The sequence below is a fragment of the Vicugna pacos genome, unplaced genomic scaffold, assembly GCF_048564905.1.
Source record: "Vicugna pacos unplaced genomic scaffold, VicPac4 scaffold_115, whole genome shotgun sequence".
In the NCBI taxonomy this organism is placed as follows: Eukaryota; Metazoa; Chordata; class Mammalia; order Artiodactyla; family Camelidae; genus Vicugna; species Vicugna pacos.
In genome coordinates, this window is record NW_027328795.1 from 731,541 (window position 1) to 743,784 (window position 12,244).

The 12,244-nt window shown below is 40.1% G+C and overlaps 1 protein-coding gene across 1 annotated transcript in view; it reads left to right on the top strand.

Moving 5' to 3' along the window:
• Window positions 1-4,367: 4,367 nt before the first annotated feature.
• LOC140694977 (trafficking protein particle complex subunit 9-like) overlaps window positions 4,368-12,244 on the top strand; it is a 78,118-nt gene continuing 70,241 nt past the window's right edge. The window contains exon 1 of the transcript XR_012070632.1: window positions 4,368-4,592. The gene's annotated coding sequence lies outside the window, so the exon portion shown is untranslated. The remainder of the gene's footprint in view (window positions 4,593-12,244) is intronic.

Sequence of the window (12,244 nt, forward strand, 5' to 3'; positions counted from 1 at the left end):
TGGGGTATTATTTTAAATCTGAAGTATTTTATTAAGCTTTTATGTATAAAATATCTAAATTTGTAGAAACAGTCTAGGAGATGGGTGCGGTTGTTTTCCCCCGTCTTTGGATAGGAGACTGAGGTGCAGAAAATTTCACTGAAATATCAGTGTCACAGCTACCCAGTGCTGTGGGAGTTCAGACCCCTCATGTTTTTCCCCAGAATATGTGATCTTCACCACCATGCTCCACTACTGCCTGGAATCATTAATGAAAACATCTTTCCTTTCTTGATTTCTTGTTAGTTTGTTTTCTCATTGGGGACCTCATCTCCTTATTTTCCTTTCGGATGTCAGTGTAGATTTATTATAGGGCTCATGTAGGCAGAAGCATTGCTATCAGTTAACTTCTATATTACTCACTCTCCAGTGATGATTGTTGCTAGTTGACCTAATCTAGTCATGCTTAAGTCTTTCCTGCTCATGACACTAAAAACAGTCATGACTTACAGAACGCTCAAAGAAGAAAGTACTTGATTGATTTTATTTTGCTACCCAATCAAACCAATCAAGTAAAAACCCCAGTGTTGACACAGACTATAAGCCCTCCAGAATAGGGTCACTGTCTTCCTTGTGTTTCATTTATTTGGTCACAGTGTCTGGATAGTGCTTTGCTGTCCAGCAGTTTTGTGAGGATACTGTGCTCGTGAATATTTGTAAGCACAGAATTTTGACAACAGACTGTGTTGTTCATTTCACAAGGGAAAAGATAATATAGAAATACTGCTCAGATCTATTTTAAAATTAAGCTTGGAAATTTGAGAAGAATTCAAGAAGCCATACAAAGCTCTTTTTCACTAATTTTAGATCTATCTTAGACACTTTCTGGTTACATAGCAGAGTAACTTATCAAGTAGATTTGACAAGAGGAGTGTTATATTGATTATTTGATTTAGTTGAAATATTCTACCAGGGATAAAGTCATAAGTGCCCATAAATGAACAAATATGTTTGTATTTCTATGCAACATGGGAGCAGACTACATATGTTTCTATATAATATATATGACTGTGTGTTTTAATCTGCCTGTCAGTGTTTTTTATAGTTTTTCAGCAATGTTATAACTTCAGAATTCTTCTAAGTTATTCACTCCCGATATTACTGCAGTTTGTACTGTGTATTCTATCTTATGGATGGGATTCCACTGTCCCCTCAGTGAGGAATTTCCTCTCCTATTCCGTTAGTAGCAGAGTTAAAGGAACTGTGATTTCTAGGCCTTTGCTTTCCATGTGTTTGCAGTTGGCTGTAAATCACGAATTTCCCTTTCTTGAGTTTTCATTTTTCAATAAGAATTTTTAAAATAATTGTTAATATGTTTCACCAGTCTCCCTAGAAACTTGATGTGTTTGTGCTTTTCAGTTTTCAATTTATGAAAATTGTAAATGCAGACTTGTTTTTAAGTAGTCCTTTTTCACTAGATATTTGTTTACTTCTTTAGAGTTAAAATAATTTTTTCCCAATGAATGAATCGGTGTTCATGTTTTAAAAGATAACTTACTTTTTATTTTTCTTATTCTAACAGGTATATTTGTTGTACAGAATTTAGAAAATAAGGATAAACAAAATAATAACTTAAAAATGGCCTCTAATCTCACTTGGAGATACAGATGTAAGGTTTGAAATTGAGAATTACAAGTCCTCTCACGTTGTACTTCTCTTTCAAGTACGTTTTGGTTACTGAGACCCTCGAATTCCCATATGAATTGTAGCAGCAGCTAGTCAGTTACTGCAGAGGAGCCCGCTGGGATTGTGATCGAGACCACGTTGTATGTATGCATTGCTCTGGAGAGCACTGCCATCCCAAGAATGCTGTCATCTGATCCAGGAATCTGCGTGGTGTGTCTTTCCAGGTATTTAGGTATTCTTTAATTTTTTTCAGCAATGTGTATGGTTTACATAGTATTATTTTATTTATTTTTTGCCTTTATACTGAGAACAAGTGTGCAAGGTACCAGGATTAGAATTGTATTATAGCCCCGCAACTTGCTGCCACCATGGACGCTGCGGTCTCTCTTTGCCCTTTGTAAAATCTCGCACAAAATAGGACCTAAGTAACTCTCTCTTGAAAGAATGATTATATGATTGCTGGATGATGCTTGAGAGTCCTTGTGATGATGTCTTTTTCCCAGACTTTCCTCTCTTCTTAACTATGCCCTTTCCCTTCCTTTCTTCCAGCCTGGGTTTCAGCGTGCCTGTGGCATTGATTTTTCTTGTCTGTGGACTCATCCTTTCACTAGTTCATGATAATGTTACATGTCGGCTGTGGAAACTTGCTAGATGTCAAGAAAGAGCAAATCCATTGCATGCTAGATTTTTTAGAGAGTGTTATTGTATTATCGATTGAAATGAAATCAGGCTGACCCATTGAGCCATCCCCTGAGCTCTTTTCGCCTTCCTACAGGTGATACTGCTCTCGTTGCTGCATGTGCCCTTCCCCCAGACTCGGTTTTGGAGTTGAGTAAGTCACCATCACTGGAGCCCTCTCATTAAAAGATGAAGAAAACCTTTGCTCCTTCTCCCTGCTTGGGGACTTGGATGAGATGAGGTAACAGATAAAGAATGGAGCCCCACCTCATTCTGACCACCGCTCTTTCCGTTCATTTCTCCAGGGGAAGGGTACAATTCAAAAATATAAAGATTGTGAGCTAATGAGATAGACAAGACAACCGATCATTTATTAAATATCCTTTCATGCCAGAAACAAATGTATTATACACACAAAAAGCACATAAATTACGGTAGTACTGTGGTTACAAACGTGGGTCCGAGTTCGATTCCTGCTCTGGAGTGACAAGTCCTGTGAGATGGAGAAATGGTAGATCGGCTTAGCCTCTCTTGGACTTGTTTTCTGTCCTGCCGAGATGGGGTTCGCAAGGCATCCCTACCCCGTAGAGGTGCTGTGGGGTGTAAATGACGTGAGTGGGCAGCCCGAGCACACCTGCTCGTTCCTCGTAAGTGCAGGATAGCACAGCTTTTGCGGTGATGCCTTTATGACCACACCGTGTAGACTCTCAGTGCTCCGAAGGGATGCCTTGTGGATTGGAGATGGGATTCTCACTTCTGTAAATACCCAAGAATTGGGTTATTGGGCCTTGCTGATTTGAATCTATTCTTTAGAAAGTACATAATGTAGATATATTTTTCAAACATGCATGGTTTTTATCTTTTATTATTTATACTTCTACCCTCTCATCTCTTGGTGTGACATTTCATGGAATCCAGGAAACAGTCCTAAGCCACCTGCCTCTTCACACTTCTTTGTGGTGGTTTTCTTCCCTGACTAGAAGAGGGTTTTGCATAGGAAATTTTGTTTGCTCCCCTTCTCTTGGAGTCTCCCTGTTTGTCTGCCCTTCTCTCACCTGTCCATCTGTCCATTTCTCTACCCACTCATTCTTCTGACTTGTTCCAAGAAGCATTTCAGGCAGCTTACAGAAGAACAGATACCAAATAAACAGGTGAGAAAATGGGGCCAATTTCAGACAGTGAGGCTTGCAGTTGAGCCTGTGTGAGATTTGCAGGCATGAGACACACGCCTCTGCCTTGTGCCTTATAAGATAGACAGCATCAATATGCCTGAGGCTCCCAGCAGACACAGGGAAACAGGGTTTGTGGGAGATGCTTACTGTCTGTGAAATAAATAAGTGGCTTAGGAGAAGCCCAGACTTTCCAACTACTAAGGCTTAGGAGAATATATTGAGTGTCTTCCAAAATCAGATTATTGCATCTTTTCTTTTTCAGAGTTTTATGTATAGTTGGTTTACATTCTATACCTGGAAATTTCTCCAAAACTGCTGCCCACGTGAGTCCCATGACTCGGGAATGGGGTGGTTCTGCTCATTGACGGGTGTTGGCCAGAAACGGAAAATGACAGCCTCAAAGGAGCCTGGGATTAAGCAGTTATGTTTTGTCAGTGCTGTAGATTTCAGAAAATGCTTTTACCGTTTCTCTCCATCTGAGGAAGCAGCGTGCTCTCTTCTCAGCATCAGGAGCTCAGGGCCACGTGATGGTGGGGGCTGACTGCACTGCCGTCAAAACAGCTGTGCTAGTCACTGCAGGTGTGGTGCTTTCACGTAGTGCATTTCATGTTCTTTAATAGGTTTCAACAGGTAGTTAATTAACTGAGTTAATTAACATTTAATAAATATAATGCTTTGTTGAATAGACAGTTATAGGCAGAATATAAGTTGTGAACAATATAAAAACTGTTTCAATACTGAAATTTCAGTAGGGAAGATTCAGTTTATCTTATTTCCGCCTCTCTTTAAAAGAGAAAAGAAACAAGACAGAAAAAGCAGAGGATGATTTCTGTTCTTCCTCTCGGCTTGCAGGTGCCTTCACCTCCAGTGGCATCCATCCAGACACCAGCACTGACACTGGCCGTGCTCAGAACTGCCTCAGCCCTGAAGACACAACTGACAAATGGAAGGGGGACGCGCCCTGTTACAGCGGGTGCTTTCAATTTTTGGGTCCTTATGTAACTGCGCGGTGTTATTCAGGATCACCCATTCTGCACTGTGTGACGGTGCTTCGGTGTCTCCTAGTTATTTGTTTCTGTAAGTACTCATGTATTTTTTCCAATGTGTGTTACTAGACATCTAAAAATGCATTTTTCAGATGAAAAATAATGTGTATTTAATATAAAATTCTGAAAAAAGGGTCAAAAGGGTCTATCCTGTTCCCAGTATTCAGAGATAATAATTAACATTATAAAATCTATTTTCTGTTCTTTTCATCAGTGTGTATTACCTCTGTCATAAAAACCAGCAAGCACTGTGTGCCTGTTTGCTGTGTGGAGACCTCCATTTTCCATTCAGCTTATGACAATTTTTTTACAGTATTCTATCTCCGCTGGCATGATTTTTAATGACCATTATAGCATTCTGTCTTGTGGAGTCCTCGTCCATTTTACGTTGGACTTAAGTAAACTTTTATATTCCAAGTAAACTTAACTGGAATACTGAAAAGAGAACTGTGGTGGTACCGAAAGTCCCCTACTTCCCTTCCCCTTTTTTCCTGAGAGTAAAAACTGCTGACAATGTGGAGTATATATTTCATGACCTTTATGCCTATGTCATATATATATACACATACATAAACGTATATGAGAAATCTATGTCTATGTGTGTGTATATATGCTTTATTGAAAAATAAGGCCATACTATATGTTTTCTGCAGCTCGGTTTATTCACTCAGGTATATATCACAGACGTCCTCTCCCTCCAGACTCACCCGGTCCTTTCAGATAGAGTAGAGTGGTCTCCTGATGTGCAGGTTTGGTCTCTTGTGTAAGGACACCTTTCGTGGGAGAGAACTGTGGACAAGGCCTTGGACCACGCCGAAACACCGGAACTTTAGTGGCCACAGCTCACCGTGATTTACCGCATCATTGTCTTGATGGTGGACACTTAAGTTTTCTCCATTTTCCACTGTCAGAAAGGGTGTCTGACTGGCATCCTTCTTGTACAAACATTCCTGTGATCTTGTATAAGTATTCCTTTAGTTAAGGTTTCTGGAAATTTAGTCCTTGGATGTGACAACTACATAAATCACAGGCTCCTTTCAAGTGAATCTAGAAATTCCTTCTCCTGTGGGGAATGAAAAGATGTAGAATAACTTATGTAACCAATTCTCTATCCGTGGGTATGATTCCACTTCAGCTTTTCTTCCCACCAATGTAAACAGTGCTGTGTAAATTCTCTGATGAGTACATCTATTTGAACTGATTCTTTTTGTAAATGAAACGATTCCTAAAAGTGAAGTTCAGCCTGTGTGTACACACGTTTTCCAGGGTTTACATATCCATTGACATGTCGTCCTCCAAAAGATCGCTCACAGTTTGTTGTCTCAAAGATGGACACTAGCTAGAATATCTTTTAAAAATATTTGCCAATATGATGAGCAAAATGATTTTCATTGTTTTAGTTTGCACTTTATGATCAGTGTGGTATTGAGCATTTTTCACTCATTAGCCATCTGACTTTTACAAAGTGAATGATCCCTTTTGTCCTTTGCAAATATTTAAGTGAGGGAGCTTCTTGTTGCTTTGTGACAGCTCTATGTATATTATGAACATTAGCCCCTTGTCTTCATCAACATGTATCACAGAGCTTTCCCTTGTCATTTTTTGCCTTTCATTTTGTTCAGTAGGTTCATTTTTGTTATGGCCCAAAATAAACTTTAGATAGTAAATGTCTTCTTTTTCGGTTTTATTCTTGATATTATTCTTAGAAATGCTTTCTTATAATGGTATAAATTTCTTGTGTAGGTTTTCTTAATCTCTAAGATGGAGATGATAATAGTGCTTGTCATAGTGAGGAGAAGCTGAATTGATATGAGCAAAGAGTTGTATTTGCTCTTATTAGTACTTTCTAATATTTACATCACTTTCTGTAATTTTTCTTGCGGTCATTTTGACCGGAATAGAATTTGTTTTTTCAAGGGGATTCTGTGATTGTCCCAAGACAATTATTGAATTCCTACTTTGCTCTTTAATTTGAAATCCCACCTGTAAAAATACTTATGTACACTAGAGTCTCTTTTTGAGCTCATGATTTATTTCTGTCAATCTTACTTTCCTACACTAGCACTATATCTTACATATTGTAAAAATTTATTTAATATCTGACAGTGCAAATTTTTTGATTTGCTTTTCGATCCCTATTTTTCTTTGCTAGTATTATGACTTCATTTTTCCTGAAGAATTCTAATATAATTTTTTCAAGTTAAAAAAAAGGATAAGTGTTATCATGGGATTTTTTAGTAATTTTGAATTATCTTTAGGAGAACGTACATCTTTACAAAACTGTTTTCCTCCATACAAAGGTTGATGTCTCTACTTTCACACTTCTTACTTTACCCCTCAGTACAGTCCTGTACTTCCTCCATATACAACATGGGCATTGTTTTTGAGTTTATTCCAGATTATTGTTGATGATTTGTTAATTTTTTAAGTGAGAAATTTTTGCTATTATATTTTTTAACTGTTAAAACTGACACCTAGGAAGGCAGATTCGGTTTGTAAATACTCACTTTGTAACTTCTCATTTAAAATTGTAAGTATTAAGTACTCGATACACAATCCTTTCTTTTCTGTTTTTAAAAATTTGTTTCCAAGATTCTCAAAATGGTCATAGCTAAGTAGTATAGGTGGGGAGAGAGATGGAGAGAGGTATTGTGGCTCATGTACAAACTGTGAGCACTTTCATGGCTGCCTTTATGCTGGAAAAGCTGCTGAAGAGTCCAGGTTAGACCAGGGGTGGCTTTGTATACACTTGAAAGCCAGCTTTCCTGCCTGTATGGTGAAGCCTGGTGGGCGTGGCAGGTAGATGATCAAGGTCGAATGGAGGTTATTGGCTGCACAGAGCGCTGTGTCTGAGAACTGGAGACCATCGCCATGGGAAATGCTTGGTGCCAGGAACAATGCAGAGGAGCTGGGGACCCTGCGTGTTAAGGATTTTCCAGCCCTCGGAGTGGGAACTTCAGACTCTGCATTCAGATCTGAGTTTGAATTCATCCTCTTTAGTTTACTTGTCCTCTGACTGTGGTCAAGCTATATACCCTCTTTCACTTCCTGTTTCCTTGTCTCTCAAAGTAGGAGAATTACAGCCTGCTGCTAGAGTGTTTGACCAGGTTAAATAATTTGTGTCTATAAGATGTCACGTACAGTCACAAGCTCAGTGAGAAAAGGGCTGTTGCCTGTTCTTCTGCAACTCAGTGCTTGACAAGACATGGGGGAAAGCCAGTCCGTAATTTGTGTGTGATGCAAGTAGGAACAAAAATAATGTCTTGCCTTTCCCTAGCAGTATTCTTACAGCTTTGCTTCATTTACATCTTTCCTCCTTTCCTTTCCTCTTTCCCATCCTCCACCAAAAGAGCCTGAGACTCTCTCAGAATAATAGATTCAAATTAATTTAAAGGTAGGCTCATTCTCACGAAATAATAGTAACATAAAAAAAAATCTGTGCACATCCCAGAATACGTTGTATTTGATTTACACACACACACGTGTGCACACACACACACACACACACACACACAATCAGGCTACCTCCCACTTGCAGAGGGAGAAGGACCACTTTTTCTGAGTTTTCACTCACTGAGCGTGAGAACAATGTCTCTTACACAGACTTTCACCAGGCTTCGTGCATGGTGTTTTTAATTGAATTTCGGCTTTGTAGCCATAGATATAGTCTCCTAATAGAAGAGAGAAAGTGGAGACATAGACATTCTGCTGAGATATTGGTGTTATCATATTTTAGTTGGAACGGACTTAAGACAGCATAGAGTCATAACATTTCATGGGTGAGAATCCATTATGTTGTCACTTGGACAAGAACCTGGATCTTCTGCCATCTTGTCCACGTGGGTGAAGAGGCAACTGGGCAGGGGATGGCAGGCATCCTTCTTGCTTGAGTTCCATGTTCTTGCTAGTTTTCATTGCTCAGCTGCCTTTAGTTTATGTCCATGAGTCCTCACATGGGAAGGTCACTCTGTCCTGATAGAATGAGTTTCTTATCCGCAAAAAGCTCTGGACCCACTCATATTTCCCAGAGTTTTCTGCTGATCTGCTGACACTTTATATAATTGAGACTTAAGAAAATACTGAATATAAAATCCTTATTGTTATTGTTTCCCCTCGAGTTCCATAGGAATGAGGTGCTGTCTCAGGCTGTCTAAAGTTAGATCTGAACAATGATAGGGTGATAGGTTGTGCTGCTTTACCTCCAAAGTCAAAGGGGATTTCCACCTTAGCTTTTAGAATCAGGCAGATTAGTTCAAATCTTGCCTTTACCAATTATTATCTTTGTGTCTTGGGGGAGAAACTGTACTTTTTTGTGTCCAAATTTGTTTATCTGTAAATAAGTTCAGTATTTATTTTAAGGTTTCTGTTTCAGAATTGAATGAGCTAATACTCTCATTTATACCTAAAATAGTGATTGCATGGTTCTATGCTGGTGCCTTGGTAGTTGATTACTAAGGGACTCCGCAGTGAGAATGGGGGTGGGGGACTCCGGGGTAATAGAGCTTATATTCCAGGATATGCTTGTAAAAGACTGGATGTGCAGTGGATTTTTAGTAAATATCTACTCCTTTCCTAATCTGCATTGATTGTGTATATATCTTTATACTAATATATGAACAATTTTTATTGCAATTTAAATATCTTTGTAGTACTTACAATATGTAGCTTTAAAAAATACGTGAAATAGAATGATTTGACTTTTATTTTCTTTTCAATAAGCATAACAAAACAAAATAAAAAGAAGAAAATGTTTGAAGGAGTAGAAATAATTTTATTTCTTGGAATCAGTTCCGTATAATAGGTTTTTTGTTCGTGTTGTTAAACAGCATATAAAACTGATAAGTTGTGACATTCTGGAAATGAGGAAACAGTGGAGACATACTACCTCTAATGCAGTCACTTTGTTACCAAGTCCAAACTCGTTCTGCTTGCTGCATGACAGGCCAATAAATCGGGAGATGAGATGTTGGAGTAAGGAATAGTGACTTTATTTGAAAAGACGGCAGACCCAGAAAATGGCATATTGATATCCAGTAGAACTCTCTTCCCCAAGGCAGAATTCAGTCTCCTTTTATACTAAAAAGCGGCGGGGATGTGGCTGGTTGTTGCAAACTTCTTGCTGTACGAATTGTTTCTATTTGAAACCCTTTGTTCCTGCAGCTGTTCATGTGGGTCAAATTATGGTGCCCCCGTATAACCTCCAAAAAAAAGAATTTTTTTGCAACTTGCCATCTGTACATAAGTGTAGAAGAGCTAATATCCTTAAATACCCGGAGAATAGGCCCTCCTGGGTATTTCAGGCTAAAGGCAACATTCTTTTACAAAAGGTGCAGAAACAGCAAGTCTGAGCCTAGAAAACAAGGTACAGGTTTAAAGTCAGACGAACACATCTAACATGGAGTGAAATTTGTTCTTTTCTATTAGAATTACTTTTTCTACCTCATAAATAATTTTAGTAAGAAACATGAGCAATTTTTTTATTTTTGCTTCTTAATAAAGGACTAAAACTACACTTTAGTGAGCAGGGATGCTGTGCGTGCTTTGGGGTCACAGCAAACTCTTGTTGGGGGTGTTCGACCCTGCAACATGTCTGATGCCCCGTGAGTGTTGGTGAGGGTCCCCCTAACCAGGGGCTCTCTTCAGGAACCACCATATGGGCATTGACCTCTGGAGACCTGTTTTTCAGCTGCAGGAAAATTTTTCAGAATCTGTGATGGGAAAATCACTCCAGCTGGGGATAATCAGGGAATAAAGGAAGAGGAAAAGGGCTTGAATTAGAGTAGAAGAGAAAGACAGAAGATCAGGGAGCCTGGGGGCTTGGCAGCGGGGCCTCGGGAGAGAGAGTAGCAGAGAAATGGAAGTGACCGTCTACGGAACCAGCTCCTGCACCTTTCCCCGCACCCAAGCCACACAGCTCTTAATTGGACCCAGGAATCTCTCCTGTCTGGATGTCACCCTGGGCAGAACCTTGAGAATCGAAGGTAAGGGGTGGGCAGCACTCACCTAGCGAGTCACTGAGGACTTTGATCAAGTCCACATTGACATTCCCAGTCATATGCCTTCACCTGTTCTTTATCTCAGCATCTGAGAAGCAGGAGGAAGGAACTCAGGGAGAGATCCAGGAAGACATCTGACTGTGTTAAGAGACGACAGTCACAGCGACACTGGGAGTGAAAACACTTGTAGCAAAATAAAATAAATTCAAAACTATTGCATCAGAGCTGCATGTGTGAGAGAGCCTAAGCCTGTCTCAGAGTGCAGGGGACAAGAGGAAAGGAATGGTAAAATTAACACTGATAATTGAAATTTTGTTAAATATCCTGCTACAGTTAATTTTATCACGTGAATGTATGCAGGTTTATTTCTATGAGCATTTATAGGTTCACACAAACCCACCAGCCCGTCTTGCCCCCATCGGGGATGGGATTTCTCAAGCACAGTGCCCCTCCTGCTTGCGTGGACCACGCTGCGAGTCCTCGCCTGGGACCGCACTGCTACAGGACACTGAGTCCCCGAGGCACGATCTGGGATACATGACAGGAACATCTGTGCTCTTGGCTGAGGGCCTCCGTTTCACCCTGCAGTGTAAGAATGCCGGTGACTCAGTTAGAAGCATGCATCCAAGCCGTCCTTCCGTGTCATCACCATGTAGAAGCAGTGTCTGAATCTTCTGAATTTCTGCAGAATGCGGTTTACAGTCACCTTCAACAAGTGAGTGTGTGTCCTCTTTCAAGTGGAGGAATTACTGCCGTTTTCCTGGAACTTACTCACCACTAGTCCATCTGATTTTTCTGTGCTAGGATTCAGTATGGCCTGCTAATAACTCTGCAGTCAGATCTAGAAACCCTGATGAAGAGGATTATTTATTTTCTTTCTTTAGATGATAGAATTTTATTTTCAAAATTGTGAGTTTTCTGTTCTTGGAGGAATTTTTTCGGGGGTTGGATAAACAACTTTGCTCTTACCATCTTTGTGACCTGTTGCTATATGCGTCTCACCTGTCTTCTGTCACTTGTGAGGCGGTTCCATTTGTGACCCTGTCCTGGTTGTTCATGTAATAAAACATAAAATCTGTAAAAGTACATTCCCTTTTACTCCGAAGACATTCCACAAATACTCCTTTAATCTGTGTGTGGTTTTAACAAGACACAAACATTAGAACATATACTTGCAGGTTGCCAGTGCAAAATCCCCAAATCAATTTTCTAGCTCAACATCTAAAATCTTTCTAATCTACGTTGGATTTGTATGGATAAGTGAAGTTGTTTGCTAAGAACTCAAGACCAGGTTTATAATACAGGCTGATTTAGCTCAGCAGGTCCTCCCAAGCTGAAGCTCTGCCAGAGGGCGGGGCCAAGGGGAGAGGGCGGGTCCTGCCCTCCCTGAGCTGACAGTTTCATGGCAAAGACCTTCACCAGGTGAAGAAATTGAAGTTTCTTCTAAGAAAATTGGGTCTGAAGAGTCCAAAAAGCGCGGGAGTGACACAATCCCATTTGTCTAAAGTAAGGAAGAGTGGCTGTGGGGCCACTTGGGAGACTCATGAGTCCAGGTGCGCAGTGTTGGTGGCTTCCACTTGAGTGGTAGGACAGTCAGTGGGTAAAAGCGAACAGATTGAAGGCATGTTTTGATGGTTAAAATGAAAGGATCAATGCTGTCTGTGAAGGTAGGATGGAGTAAGGCCCA